Source organism: Parus major, chromosome 3 (genome assembly GCF_001522545.3).
Source record: "Parus major isolate Abel chromosome 3, Parus_major1.1, whole genome shotgun sequence".
Classification (NCBI taxonomy): domain Eukaryota; kingdom Metazoa; phylum Chordata; class Aves; order Passeriformes; family Paridae; genus Parus; species Parus major.
The window spans coordinates 34,797,122-34,811,657 of NC_031770.1; the positions used below are offsets into that span (position 1 = coordinate 34,797,122).

The 14,536-nt window shown below is 38.4% G+C and overlaps 1 long non-coding RNA gene across 1 annotated transcript; it reads left to right on the top strand.

Moving 5' to 3' along the window:
- Positions 1-5,117: 5,117 nt before the first annotated feature.
- LOC107202407 lies at positions 5,118-12,808 on the top strand. The gene is made up of 2 exons (XR_001520675.2): positions 5,118-9,853; positions 12,298-12,808. It is a non-coding gene; the product is annotated as an uncharacterized LOC107202407 (long non-coding RNA).
- Positions 12,809-14,536: the final 1,728 nt, after the last annotated feature.

A 14,536-nucleotide genomic window follows, 5' to 3' on the forward strand; every position in this document is an offset into this window, starting at 1 on the left:
GAAATGCAATAGCAATTTTTGCTCTCTCAAACTCCGTGGTAGCTATGCTCCTTTTCTTTTTCAGAAGGCTGCCTTAGAGGAAAGCCAGGTAGGGCCTATATTTACATGCCAAGGCTGTGATATTGGCAAGATCAAGGCCAAAACTGTGCCCACTTTTCCCCTGGTAGAGGCTGATTCACTGAGAGCTCTGTTATGTGCTGTGTCTGCTGTGCCACATATTGTGAAATAAAGCCAACAGCCTGGCAAGGGATCAGTATTGAACAGAGAGATGATACAAATCACTGGGGAACTGAAATGACTCACTGACTTTGCATTCGGCTCAACACCTACAGCTTTGTGCTTATTACATTAAAAATAAATTAAAGCACTTTATATTATCTACTTTATAAGGTAATATTAGTGACAGCTACCAGTGCACTGTGCTTCTGTAAAACTCACACTTTACAAATATTAAATTACACAATTATTTATAAACACAGCAGTTTTATAAAACAATAGAGATATGGTAAATGCAACTAAATCCATGCACTTAAGTACAAAAACAGATAAATAGTGAATGAAGATACCATCCTGTCATGAAAAATGAGTGACAGATTAATAAATTTTTCCATGTGTTTCGATATTTTTATCATAAACCTTCACTGAGCATTTCTAATTATGACATGTTTGCATAGGGTCTCTTTTTTTAAAATTGATTTTTAGCAAGCGTTTTCTTTCCCAGAAGAATAATAATGCTGGACTGGACCAGTGGTCCATTGGGTGAAGTCCATAACAACCACAGTTCTAATGCAGCTGCCTGATGAACTTGGTCTTCAACTTTAATATCCTTGTGATTAAAGCATAACTACAGTTGAAAACAAGTAAATTCCTAATACTAAAGCTGTCAGCAAGATATTTTCTTCCACTTATTTCTCTAGCAGTAAAATATCACCCATAACTGTGACTGGGAATTGTTCTTAATTTGTTGAATTGGTTTATCCTCGGGTTTTCGGTTTGTTTTCTTTTTCTTTTATGTTTCCAACATATTTGTTTTTACTTTGACCTCCACTTAAAATAGCAGTAACACTTTGTTCTTCCTTCTTCCAGAATAGCTGAAGCTATTTTTTCCCAATTATTCTTTCTGTGTTCTTTGCCTTGCATTACTCAGGAATATTTTTCAGCTTCCACTCCAATATGCTTTAGCTTGCTTTTGTTCCTCCAAGTCCCTCAGTCATCTCTCATCCAAGCTAACCTTGTCACCTTGCCTACTGCCTATTTTTCATCTCAGTGTTCATCTGCTTTTCAAGAAAAATATACATGTATGCACATGTATGCAGGAAGTGAGACAGGGGCGCTTCAGTATTAACCTTTGCCCTTACTAAGATTTAATAATTTAATCCCACTTCAGTGAGGTTTTGTTTTTTTTTTCAGTCAGGATGGTGCAGAATTTCAGCTCTTCTTCCATGAAAATCTATTATCCTCAGTCATACCTCTAATGAGGGATGAAGAATTTTCTGAAAGGAAAATCCAACTTAAATGCCATCCTGTTCTTTACTAGACTCCTGTTAACTTATTCAAGGTATTATTTTTTTAATACAGAAGTTAGGATTTATCACATGAAACAAAATATGGATTAAAAATATCTGAATATTATTTCAGTACCCTGATTATAAGATCAGCACCCTGATCTTATAACATCCTTTACTTTTGTTCCTTACAAAGAATAGTTTTCATAAAAAATATATCTGCTATTAATTCACATGGTGAAGATTGAGACAAATTTTTCACCATACTGCAGTACTCATTCTCCTTAGCTACAGCTCAGGTTTTCATGCAGGTTTTCTGATTTCACTTTATTGAAGACTTAGGCTTTATTTGGTCTTCTTTATCTCTGGTTGTGTTTCCCAGGCTTCCCACATTTCTGAATTCTCATTTCTTGTCCTCTATTTCATTCTCTTGAGCAAAACTATGATTTTTGAAGAACTCCTGATTGCTTAGGAAAAACCACTTCAGCCTTGCCACTGTGTCTGGGGTGTCTGTTCTTACCATCTTTCTTTTTGTTGTACCTATTTCTGTCAAGAAATTATTCCAGGTGGCCTTCACAGTGGATTCTAGCAATTTTTGCATTTTAAAGTACCTTTATCTGTAGGATTTTTTTACCAGATTTCTTATTACTCAAAATACTTTTCTTTAAAGTTAAGTGTTAGGGTGATAATTAATTTCTATTAACTTATTTCTTTGGAACACTCATCAGATCTTTTTAATATAAATGTCTAAATTTAGGTTGAAAAATAATTTGATTTTTCTAAAGCACTGAGCTCTCTGAAACCAAATGAAAATGCTCAGCATTTTAAAATCTTTATATTTGGAAGTAAAACTTTGCATAGCACTCATTTTTAAAGTCCTAAACCACATCATTTCAGAGACAGTAAAGAAATTTTACATGGCACTCCAGATATCAAAAACAAGCAAATAACATCCACAAAACTAGGCCTGCAGCAGCATTTTAGAAATTTTAGAGAAAGCTTGCCTGGTCTGTACGTGCTTTAGGGCCAGCTCATAAGCAAAAACTTTATGACCAGAAATAATCTGGGGACACTTTGTGCTAAAGATAACAGAGAAATTTAAATCTCTTCCTCTGGAAATATTATTAATTGTCAACATTTTTACAGCACTACCATCCACAGAATATACCCAAAGTCCCCAGAAATGATTTAGCGACCTCAGACTTTCTTTACTACACACCTGTACAGATTGACATACTTTCTACAAAAGCACTTGACTTCAGTTAATGAAGTTACCACTCAATAAAAAGAAAATACTTAAACAAAGCTTCTGGTTTTGTAATTTTGCTATTTTTCCAGAATCTCACATAAACAAGACTGTTGCAAGAAGAGCATTTGCAAAGCAATTGTAAAAGGAATCATTCTGCCACACCAAATAAGTTAGTCTGGAGCCCTCCCTGGCTTCCTTCTTCAGCTCTATTGTCAGTAGCTATGCCAAAAAATCATAAGGCATATGAAAAAAAAAAGGTCAAAGTGAAACAGTATTTTGGGGTTTGTTTTTAAAATAACCAAAGACAAAGCAATTTTTTTTTATTTTATTTTAAGGAGATTAAACAATCAGTTCAATAGGAATCTCCGAACTCATTTCTGAGGCACTTCAAGCTAGCTGTCATTTTTCCACAGGTTTCACAAGCCAGTAGACTTCTTGACACTTAAAATAAAAATTTCTGGTTGTTCAAGAAATTCTAGAGAAAGCCAAGGAAAAATATCTTAAGAAGCTGCTTCAGTATTTCACTCTACTTAATCCAAATCATTCTTCTAAAGCCCCTTCCCTTAATAAATAACTTGGTTAATTATGGCTCCACCATCAAAGATAAGTGCTGTCATACATAGGCACTAAAGCGGTAGTTTCCCTCTGTTATCCCAAGTAACATATCAGATAGAAATCTAATGTGAGCTATTTCAAATATAGGGGAAAATAGTATTAATTTTAATTCAACAATAGCACATTCATGTTCATCATTATTATTACTAGTTTGATGGCCTTCTTCCCCAAGAGGCTCTTATCTTCTTGAGACAATTATCTTTTGCTGCTAAAGAGATTAAATAAGTGGTGAGATGTCACATTTGAAAACTATTTTAAAAATATTTTATTTGGTTTTTTAATATTTATTCAAACGCCAGAAAGTGTTTCCTAACAAAACTATAAAAATCTTTCAGGTACACTTTGGTACTGAATACACAGATGGGAGCAGGTTCTCAGGGAGGGTAAATATTATGTCTTCATCTAATCATAAGTGATTTATTCCCTCTGATCTAGCCCTGCTAAATGACCATTTCTTGGTTCCTTAGTTACTACCTGAAGTAGCAAATGATGGCTACTGTAAAAGCAGACTCACAACAGTGAGCAACGTGACAAATGGAATTACGTGGATTGACTAACTCTGAAGATAACACAAATTGGAAATTCCTACCAGAGAAGTGCTTGAAGACATTTTGTCAGTAATTTCCTCAGTCATTAAAAGACATTGAGTGCAAGCAAATCTTTTGAGAAGAGATATAAACCTTGTCTCAAAAGATCTCACCCAGGCTCTGCTCTGAAGACCCCATCTGGGCTCGACAGGCATGTCACTTACTTGAGCTTCTTGAGCCTATTTATAACCCCATCTTCCCATGTGTCAAGCCACGTCAGGATCTTCACCTACATCCCAAGTGTACCTCCAGTCAGAACTGGTAGTACTATCTTCTTCAAAAAGAAAAGCCAAACCCACAGTGAGTGCTAAGAGCAGATGTGGCACGTTCCACAGGTGCCATGTCACGTGGGTTTTTCTGCCCTGCAGTATCTAGTAGACTTGCTGGTTTGTCAATACTTTTCCAGGGGCAGACTTAAAGCAAAGTAGATAATTTCATCTTAATTCTAATAAGAATTTAGGAGACCTAGACACTGAAGAGATGAGATTTGGCATCAAAGGTCACCTGAAAATAACTGGTGCTATAAAGTTGCCTCACATTTGTAATTTCCAAAAATAAAATTCCCACCAACTAGAAAATTAAAATACAAGACAAAGGAGGTGAGGGTAGACAAGAACTAACAATCTTTTTCTCCTTAATTTTTAGTCTGTTTACATCACACACTGTATGTGACAAATGATTGCAAAGCCAGTAATTTCCTTTTAGATGAAAGAGTCCCAGGTACACAAATTGCTGAGCAACAGTGTCACCCATACAAAGAGCAAGCTTCCCTGTTCACATTTAGCGAATACGCTCTTCAGATTCTAATGAGTTTAAATAAAACTGTATCCATAAATTAAAACTGTTTGGGTTTATTCATCACGAATATTGCAAGGGAGGTTCGCCCACCACTTTGTGCCTTCCGTATGGAGCTGACTGGAAAACGAAGGTGAACCAGGAATGTCCTGTGGCGATAGCCGGAGCCCTGCGGGCCAGCGCAGGCCGCCCTGCACAGGGCTGGGGCCGTGAGGAGCTCCGTGAGGCGCGGCCGCTCTCCCGCCCCCACGGCCGGCGCGCGCCAGGCCGGGCCAGGCCGGGCCGCCATCTTGGGCGCCGCGGCCCGGCGGGGCGGGAGCGGCGGCGGGCTCTCGGCGCTAGAGGGCACTCCGGGATCGGCGAGTGCGGCACCGCTCCGCAGTCCCCGGGGGGATGGACGGCCTGGGCGCCCCTCGCCTCTTTCCCACCAGGACAGCTCTGGAGCGATGAAAGCAGTGCGCTCTCTTTGCTCAGCCCAATGAAGGGGGGTGTTATACTGCCGGTGAGGAGCCGAGCAGGTGATGCTGCAGCCTTGCCAGCAGAGATCAACAATAGTCACCTCGGGGGTGAAGCGCAGAGCTTGGGAAGAAGCGACGTGGCTCTTCCCAAAGGATATGGTCAGTGTAGCACTTCTCAGCCACTGTGCTGGCTTTCTGTCCTCGTGGGGTAGTAAGTATTACTTTAGCTTTGTCTTCAAAACCCTGGTTTTAAAGAAGCTCAAGTTGCGACTGCTCGCCCGTCTTGCAGAACATGCCGTGCCTTTGTGAATGACCATCCCCACCTCCTCCCCAGCAAGGCAGGGAGAACGGCACATTTCCCGACGTCTGCTTTTCCTCAGATGCTAATGAGAAAGCCGTTCAAGGAGCGTACAGCTACTGGGATAAAATATGAAGGAGTAGAGAAGGCTACTTGATCAGACAGTCACCTTCCAGAAGGGAGAAGAAAGCCCTCGCTGAGGTTCAGAAGACCCATGGCTAGGACTTGAGAGGAGCCCGTTCCTAGTAAGCTGTGCTATCCTTTTTTATGATGGGAGACTTAAACTGACCTTAAACCATCTCCAGCTGTGCTTTAGGAAGTTTAGCCTTAGTCTCAATGATGTTAATTCTAAAATATTCCCTTCATGACTAATTCATATTCTTCCTTGATATTTAATCTAATTTGCTGCAGGCTAATCCCTTTAGGTTTTGGCCTGTTGACAAACGGAAATGACTAGTCCCTGTACTCCTGCTTCTTCTCTCTGTGGATCTATGGACACTTATTATCTCTTTCAGGTATTTTTAGTTTCTTCAACAGCTCTTAAAGCATAAAAACATCTGCTACTCTTCTTCCTAGTTAAGAAAAAAGATTCCAGGTGTTCAGAGATGACTGAAGGAGACACTATCAGCAAGTTTTTGGTAAATGCTACATTCCCCGTACATCTATCTGGATGAAATTCTTTTGTTTCTAAGTGCTTTTAATTACCACCTCTAGGGTCTTACTGAAATATTTCTCCATGAAGTCTTTTCCTCCTTGCTCTTCTGGGTAATACATCCGGGTATCTTCTTCACAGCTATTAAATACTTCATTAATATTTTAGGTAACACATAACAAACATAAGCCTAATGCTTAATATGACGCTTTCAAATGGCAGTAGGTTTGGTTTTGATCCTGGACTATAATATTACACAGATCCGCTACAGAGAGTTTCTCAGTGATTGATACATGGAAATTTACTCAACAAAAACTGGTATGCTACGGCCACCAAGTATCTGTTGCCTAAGAAGACAATATCTCTTGGTCATCATAAGCAAGGTTTGCATTCGTTTCTTTTGTTTAGAAAATACTGTGAAAATTCAGACTCAAAAAAGATGGCTCAGTAGTTTTTGCAGCAAGTGGGATGATAGTCCAAGTTCCAGCCCAAGTTTTCATAGGCAGCCTTGGGGAGCTATTTTACCCAACCTGCATCTCTCAATTTCGCCTCCATAAACTGAAGATAATGTTCCTTTCCCACCTGGGAAATGCACTGATACTAGTGAGATATTTGGATGCTATAAAAGAAGACCTAGGCAAAGCTTGTGCACAGTCAAATTATAAAAGTCCTAAAAGATAAACAAAATAAATCAGATTTAATATTCTTTGGCTTTTGTTTACCTACCTTACACACTAGAATTTCCCTGGACTCACTGTTATTCCCTTGTGCTGTCTTCATAACTGCAGCCTTGAGCTGGCCAGATCACTTAAACTCTGGCAAAGTTTTTCCATGAGCTGCCTCATTGTGGTAGCTGGTTTAGGCACCCCAGCCACAGCAGTGTCTGGAACAAACAAAAGAGTTCCTTGGAACATGTTTTTCTTTTCAGTTTGGAGTGGCATGCACTAAGCAACATATAAACAAATGCAACAAAACTTTTAACCTGTTTGGGCTACATTTTAAAGAAGAAATCATTTGGAGACTAAAATAGAGAATGAGAAACTTCATCTCAGGCTGATTTTTGTAATAAAAACCATTCTGCCTTACAAAAGGAGAAAAGGAGAGGCATTCCCACCTGCTGCATATGGTGGCTGCCTGTGTCCTCTAAAGCAATGATCCATCCCACAGGCCAAATTCTTCCAATTTTGGTCTTGCAAACACCACCTACACAAAAGTTCCCAGTGCTGTAGCATATCTTTTTTAAAAGAAAAATTGTTAATTGAAGTATGCTGTAGGGATGTATGCGAAGCCATCAGGGAAAACAGAAATCGTACAAGCTGAGCTTAATTTCTAAGCCCTTGCTGCACAGAATTCCTTAAACACATGACTCCAAGGTTTTTCAGATAACTGTGGAGCATTCAAGCAATATAAGGCAAGTACAGAAAGTAATGGACACATTGGTCATGCCCTGCTCAGTCCCAGTGAGTGTGCACAGGGAGCGTGAGGGCATTCCTGTGAATACGTGTATGTTGTGAATGTACAGGTCTGCCAGACAGAATATCTGGCACTTGCAAAATTGTGCTCATGTATGCCAAAGGGCTGTATCACATGGCTTGAAATCCCAGGTAAAATGAGCAGTTCCTCAGAGTTTTCCCAGTTTTTTTGTGAGAGAAGAAATAATATTTGGGGGAAAATGTGCGTATATCAATCCCAGTTATCAAATATTTTATTTTGATTTCTTCAACACCCTGGGCAGCAACCAACTCTAAGTTACTACACTGAACTGGATGGAATTACTCACATATTGGCATGTAAATAGGTCTCTGCAGAATTCTGAGCCTGCTTTATGATTAAACTTTACTGCCAGTGGCAATAAAGATGTAATTAGCATTATTGTAATAATGGCATCATCTTTTGTCTTGTTTTTTTCCCCGTCAGGAATTAGAAAAAGGAAATAAAATGGTGTCAGTCTGCATGAGAAGAATGTTGGACCTGCAGAGTTATACAGAGCACTGCACGCATCTTGCTAGTGCAAACACGAGCAACTCACCATAAAATTAAGGGAACAAACACTATCCACTCAACGGCATAGAACACAATGTTGTTCTTTATTATATTATTTAAAAGGGGCAGATTTACTCAGTCATAAATAAATAATTCACAAGGTGTAAGAAGGCACAGCCAATTAGCTGCAGTAATTTGCATTTTTATGCTCCTTCATTAGTTTTCTAAGGTTCTTCTCTCCTATTATAGCAATGCAAATGCCATCTTCCAAAAGGTGAATAGCCAACCTGTTTTTTGTTTGCATGGTAATGAAGCCTTTTCAATTATTGAAAGACCAAACAATTTAATAATTTTTAAGACAAATTTTTGTTGCTATAATATCTCTTCCTTGTGGTTTGTTTTCAAGAAACATGCTTTTATAATGTAATTTATTTTAACCTGAAGCAGGGAGTTTATCAGGTGCCTGATCTTCTGAGGTTCTTAAAATCATGCCTAACTTTAATCATGTGAGTAAATCTCAAAGCAAAGTATTAAAATCCTTTCTTAATTTAGCAGCTGACAAATAATTCAGTGTATGATGTCTTTGTTTGCAGCATAGAGTCTCTTTATCCTTTGCGCAGGAATGAATTGAGAAGGGTTCAATATATGAATTTGACTGTTAGGGGAACTGCCCTTCCTTATGCCCATGCCCCAGATATCTGCTGGCACAAGTACCTTCAAAAGCTTCCTGCAGCCTGCCCCAGGGATTTCCCTTTCGGTCATTACTATCTATGGGCACAGTCTTGCTAAAGTTGACGTCTTTAGCTTCTGAGAAATACTCCTGAGGCCAGCGAGGTTAAAGTCTTCCTGCAGGCATAACTAAGTCCTGGTCACCAGAGTGCTGCAGGGCAACTGTGCTTGCTTGGTCTCTGCCTTCCCATGCAGGGCACCAGCAAATCCCACTGGCTTCCCAGAGAGCTGCTCCTAACCTGCAGCTGGCCTGACACGTACTTATTTTTCCATTTTTACTCTGGTATTTTCCTTTCCAAATGCTTTCCATGTGAGGACATTTCATTTTATTTTTATAATTATTTTATTTTTAATACAGCCCCTCATTCCAGATGTAGATAGTACACACTCAAACACACGTAAAAGCTAAGTAATGCTGAGGCTGCAGCTTTATAGAAATGTGTCAGAGGCAGAGGGTAAGCCAGGAGAACTATACAGATATTTCAGAGGGTCAGTGGGTACTAATCTAAAAAAAAAATTAAAAAAATAAAAAAGGGGGCAAAAAGATTAAAACCTGGAGAATGAAAAAAGTTATGGTATGTTTTCTGAGGCAACCTCTGAAGGGACTTGGGTGTTCAGGTTAACATGATTGCTATCAGTTGGCTGAAGAAGACAAGAGACCTGTCCTTTTCCATTTACATCAGCAGTATGCTTGTCTTTTGGGACGTTGATCTTTCTAGGGCAACATTCAGCAGTGATTCCTCCCAAGGAACACGGCACCACTCCCCAGCCCACTGAAATCCACTCCATCCTGTTCCCTAGTCACTTCAGCTTGCTTTCTTTTAGCAGAGGTGTTGTTCACAAACTGCACAGATCATCTTGGAAATTTTTGCTGGCAAAGAACATACAAGAAGGCACAGTTTTTGTCATTTCACTGATAGTGCAGACAGCATGCCTGTAACACAGACCAAATGACCGACTGTACAAGAAGCAAGGTGTGTTGGTGAGTTTTAAAACGTTTCTTCCTTTTTTTGTTAACTTCTCGGTGAAGGCCACAGGTGAATCACTTCAAGCAGGAAGGGAAGGGGGGCAGAGGAGTGGATGGCTGAATCAGCTGCGATACTCAAAGGCAAGTTACATTATACATGTACAGTGATGACTGGCATATGAGGTGAAACTGGTTCCAGCAGGTACAAAAGGAAAGAAGAAACAGAATGGCTTGAGGTAATATGTAATTTTAAGTAGAACAGGCCAAAAACAAAATAACCAAAACCTTGCAAACTATACAAATAAAGAAATCTTTTGTATGAAGTAAGTATAGAGAAGATTTTCTAACATCACGGTGGTGGCAGCAGTCTCTTATCTATGCCCTTACTCCAGCCCCTCTGTTGCCTCCTCCCCTTGTCACCAAGCCCAGCCCAAACACATCTCCTGCATGACCTATGCAAGAGTACAAGGGTGGCCCACGGGCAGGCTGGGGGTGTGGGCTATGTTCCCACAGCAGGACACAGCCTCCTGACTTGCAGAATTAACCTCCAGAACTGCAGTGATTTCTGCTTTCCTCTTCCTATGTGGACAGAAATGGGAGTATCTGAACATGCTTATTTAGAGACAAAAGACCAGATCTTGTGATCTAGGTGAATTTCTGTTCTTTATGTCAAATAGAAAAATCAATCTTTTATTACTTAGTGGAGAATTTAAAGATTTCATGTCTTGTATGTCTGTTATTTAGCTCATAAATTAAAATTATTTGCAAAGCACATTTTTAAAAAACATCACTAAGCCCTTATTGCAAATCGTCTCAACAGAATAACGTTTTTTTCATATTTTTGACTGAAATATATTAATATCAGAAGGATTCTGTTGATTAATGTGACGACTTACATCACACATCTACCCTAAATTAATTTCTGTATCAGGACCAATAGTGCATCTAAGCCAGAATAAAAAATTATCATGGTTTCAAATTTTCTTTCAGACAAAGTCCACTGCAGGCTACAGTAAGTTTTTCCAGTGGTCAGTTCCCTTCTCTGAGGTAAATTACTTCAAGTCTAAATTTCTCTAATTCCAGGCAATGGATTTTGCTAGTCTTTTGCAGAGAAATCAGAGATGCCCTTTGTACCATTTTTCTATTCTTTAGGAACTCAAGACTTTGAACTGTAGTCCCACATTTTCAGCATATTTTCCAGTCCTTTCAGCTCAACCAGAGTTGCTATCAAACCCTTCTTTCTAACAAAAACCAAATAAGAATGTTTTAAAAAAAATAAATTAGAAGGAAGACCAAAATCCTTTCCCACAGGGCAGGAGGAGCAGTGATGAAGCACGGTAGCAGGCTGCTGGACCCCAGCAAGCTGTGGCACTCAGGAGCAGCTGAGCAGTGCTTCCCTTTCTCCTCTAGTAGAGGCACAAAGCTCCATACTTCCTTTGCCAAGGGGCTATGGTCTGTGTAGCACTTTCCCTTTTCCCTCACAGTAAATCCTCACCTGAATAATGCAAGCTCTCTGCTTTTATTCATATTCTCCTCATTATAGTCCAATGATCATTTCAGCACTTTGGCCGTGGCGCACCGCAGGAGCTCCACGTGTATCTGATTATCCATTATAAAATCAAATCCCTTTCAGTCCCTATTTCCCAGCATGGAGTCTTTTCCATCCTACAAGTGTGGCTCACACTGTTCCTCACTGTACAGGCTTCCAAAAGAATAACTTGTTCCATTTTGTACAGAAAGTCAGATTGCTCTGTCATTCACCAGCCTTATTTATCATTTAATCCTCCACTGGTTTTAGTGGTATAAGAAAACTTCATGAAGAAAATGTCATGTTTTCTTGTATCATTAAGAAAGACAAGATGTGAGGGAGCTGAACCTCATGAGAACCAAATCCTTACCATGATGGTTCCTTATTTGCAATTATACTTAAATGTACTTATATTTTTAACAAAATTCATAGGTGTTAAGTTGATTATCTGTTCCTTTATTTTCTTAACAAAATGTCTTCAGCCGGAGTGAGACCATGTCCTTTAAAAACTGTTCCATCAACAATACTATCCTGATTGAAAAGAGCTTGTAATCTTATCAAAAGATGGGATCAAATTAGCCTGACAAAAATTATTTTTGTGAAAATAATGTTGATGGACATTAAGTGTTTAAGCAATCTCATCTTGATAGGCCCGTCATTTCCTTAGTTCGTCACATTATAATTTTTAAATATTGGTGCCATTTAAATTTTTCCTGACTTGAATATTCCCATGTTTCAACCCTGTAATCACCAAAATAAAATGTCTATGAGGGTCTTTTGCTCGTTCTTTTAAAACTATCAGATGAAAGTTAATTAGACATGCAGATTTTAAAATGTCTAACCTAAACAAACTGCTGTGTAACTGGTTAGAATTAAAAGGACTGCATCATCATGTCATATGACTCTATCATCTGGCTTTCCCCAAATGCAGGCTCCAAGAGACTGAGATTCTGCTTTTCATGAATTCTTGCCAGTTCTGCTATCATCACACAGTCAAGGACCAATAATGTTATTTGGATTCCTGATACAACTGGGAACTCCTTTCTCTGCCTTCCCATTCTTGGATCTGAGAGCCATTGATATTTGTCTTTAACATTTTGTTTCCACTATCTACTTCCCAAAATCCAAGAGACTTGTTACTATTATTGTTCCAGCTTTTCTATTTTTTAATTTTTCACTATGATTTAGAAATGTTTTTTGTTTTATTTTGACCTGTTCTTTCCTTAAGTCACTGCAACAACATCATTCTGAAATGTGCAATTGGGCATCTAGTATAATGTTATTCAACAATGGACAATTATCTTTCTCATGTTTCTGTTTACATTTTCTCCCGTTGATTGTCTCAATATTATTTTCAGCTTTATTAAATTGTCCTTTTCAACCCCCTGAGAATATGTATTCTTGGCAGAACTCACAATAAAAATGTAATCAAGATAAAATCAGTTTCATCTATTTTTTCAGTTTTGTGGTTAACTCTTCACTTCGTAAGGTCTTGAATAGAGTTCTTCCCCATTAGAAACAATTTTTGTGTATATAGGAAATTGTTATATATAAAATTTTAAAAATGCAAAGGCTGCCTTAAAATCATCAACTTATATCACGTCTTTCAAACTGATCGGCCTACCCATAAAAATATTTGTTCTTGCTACATGTTGTAGCTTAATGGCTGCACAGCCAATTTTCTTATTCTCTAGTGTGTTTATGCATTTCCAGCAGACCAAAGCTAGCAAACTCTCTTGTGCTTTGATCCTACAGAATCCTTCTCTTTTTTTATCCATGGCCTGTAATTTGAACTTGAGTGAGGCCATTTTAAAACAGAATCTCTCTCATACTGTTGCATTTTTCATGCAATTTTCTCATCATTGCTACAGACAACAATTTTAACATTATCAACATGGGAATCTTCCTATTTTTTTCAGAAAATTTAGCTTTATGCTAATTATTGAGAAACTTCCACTGTGTATATAGCACATAATAAATGAAATGCTGTGTATATTAGAATCAAATGAGTTGCAATTGATCTCTGTTATTAAATATTTTTAAATTTCACTGTTATGGTTATATTTGCCATAGACAATGTCAGGTAACTTAAATGAAGCCAGTGTGAAATTCTAGAAGAAGCAGATATTCCCTATTTTTTTCTCTAAGTTTCATTTTCTTACAATCCTTCTAAAGGTTATAATGAGTATGAAGTATCACTAAGTCTAGACAAATGTGTTAAGGCCTTCTATTAGCAAATTTCTTGGTACAGCTGTCATTATTTTTTTAAGTTGCCATGGAGACTTGCAAGGTTGAGGCATCACTGTTTCGATGATTTTCCATAGCAATACTGCTTTGGCTCCAGTGCACACCCCAAAACAACCATGAATGTCCTTCAACATAATTTATGTCCACTTGAGCATACTAAAATATCTACACAACTGCCTAGAATATGGCAGTAGCAATAGGATATGAAAAAGGACTGACCTACTTGCAAAACCTATTGTTAGATAGAATAAATTTCATAATTGAGATTTCAGTAAAATAAAAGTTAAAAATACGTAGCTGGGAGAAGATAGGAAAGGCAGAGTGCTTTGTAAAAAATAATACTTTAATTTTTTTCACAGTATTTCAGACTTTAAACCTTAAGGCCAGATCACCCCTGGTAAACTTCTGAGAAGAAGTTAAGATACTAAAGTTTTTCAGGTATATATTTTTCCTCTTTATGCTTAAATAGAAATAACTGTTTACCTTTTTATCAATTGCTGCTTTATGGAGTGGTGGATGTAATAAATTTTAAGAACTGTGTAGCTCAATGGCAATAGTGTCAAACAACAAAAATCCTAAACTACCTTTATATGGACAAAGCATGTAGCTATTATATGGATGAATGAAGACCTCTCACTGTAGACATGTAAAATGCTCAGAACCTGGTATGTCTTTCACCAGCTGTGCAGAGGTATAAGCAGTCAGGTGTAAAACTAGTTTTACACCAATGGAAGTCACGGGAAATACAGGAAGTCACTCCAGCACAGGAGTGAGGAAGACTTTACCTCTCAGAAGTGCTAGGCAGGGGCAAAATACACTGAAAAGTTTACTTCTCACTATTTATTTTCACTGGTGCTTCTCAGCCTTTTGTTGCAGCCTCCATCCCTTTGCATGATGAACCCAATGCAGCCTTCTAGAGATAA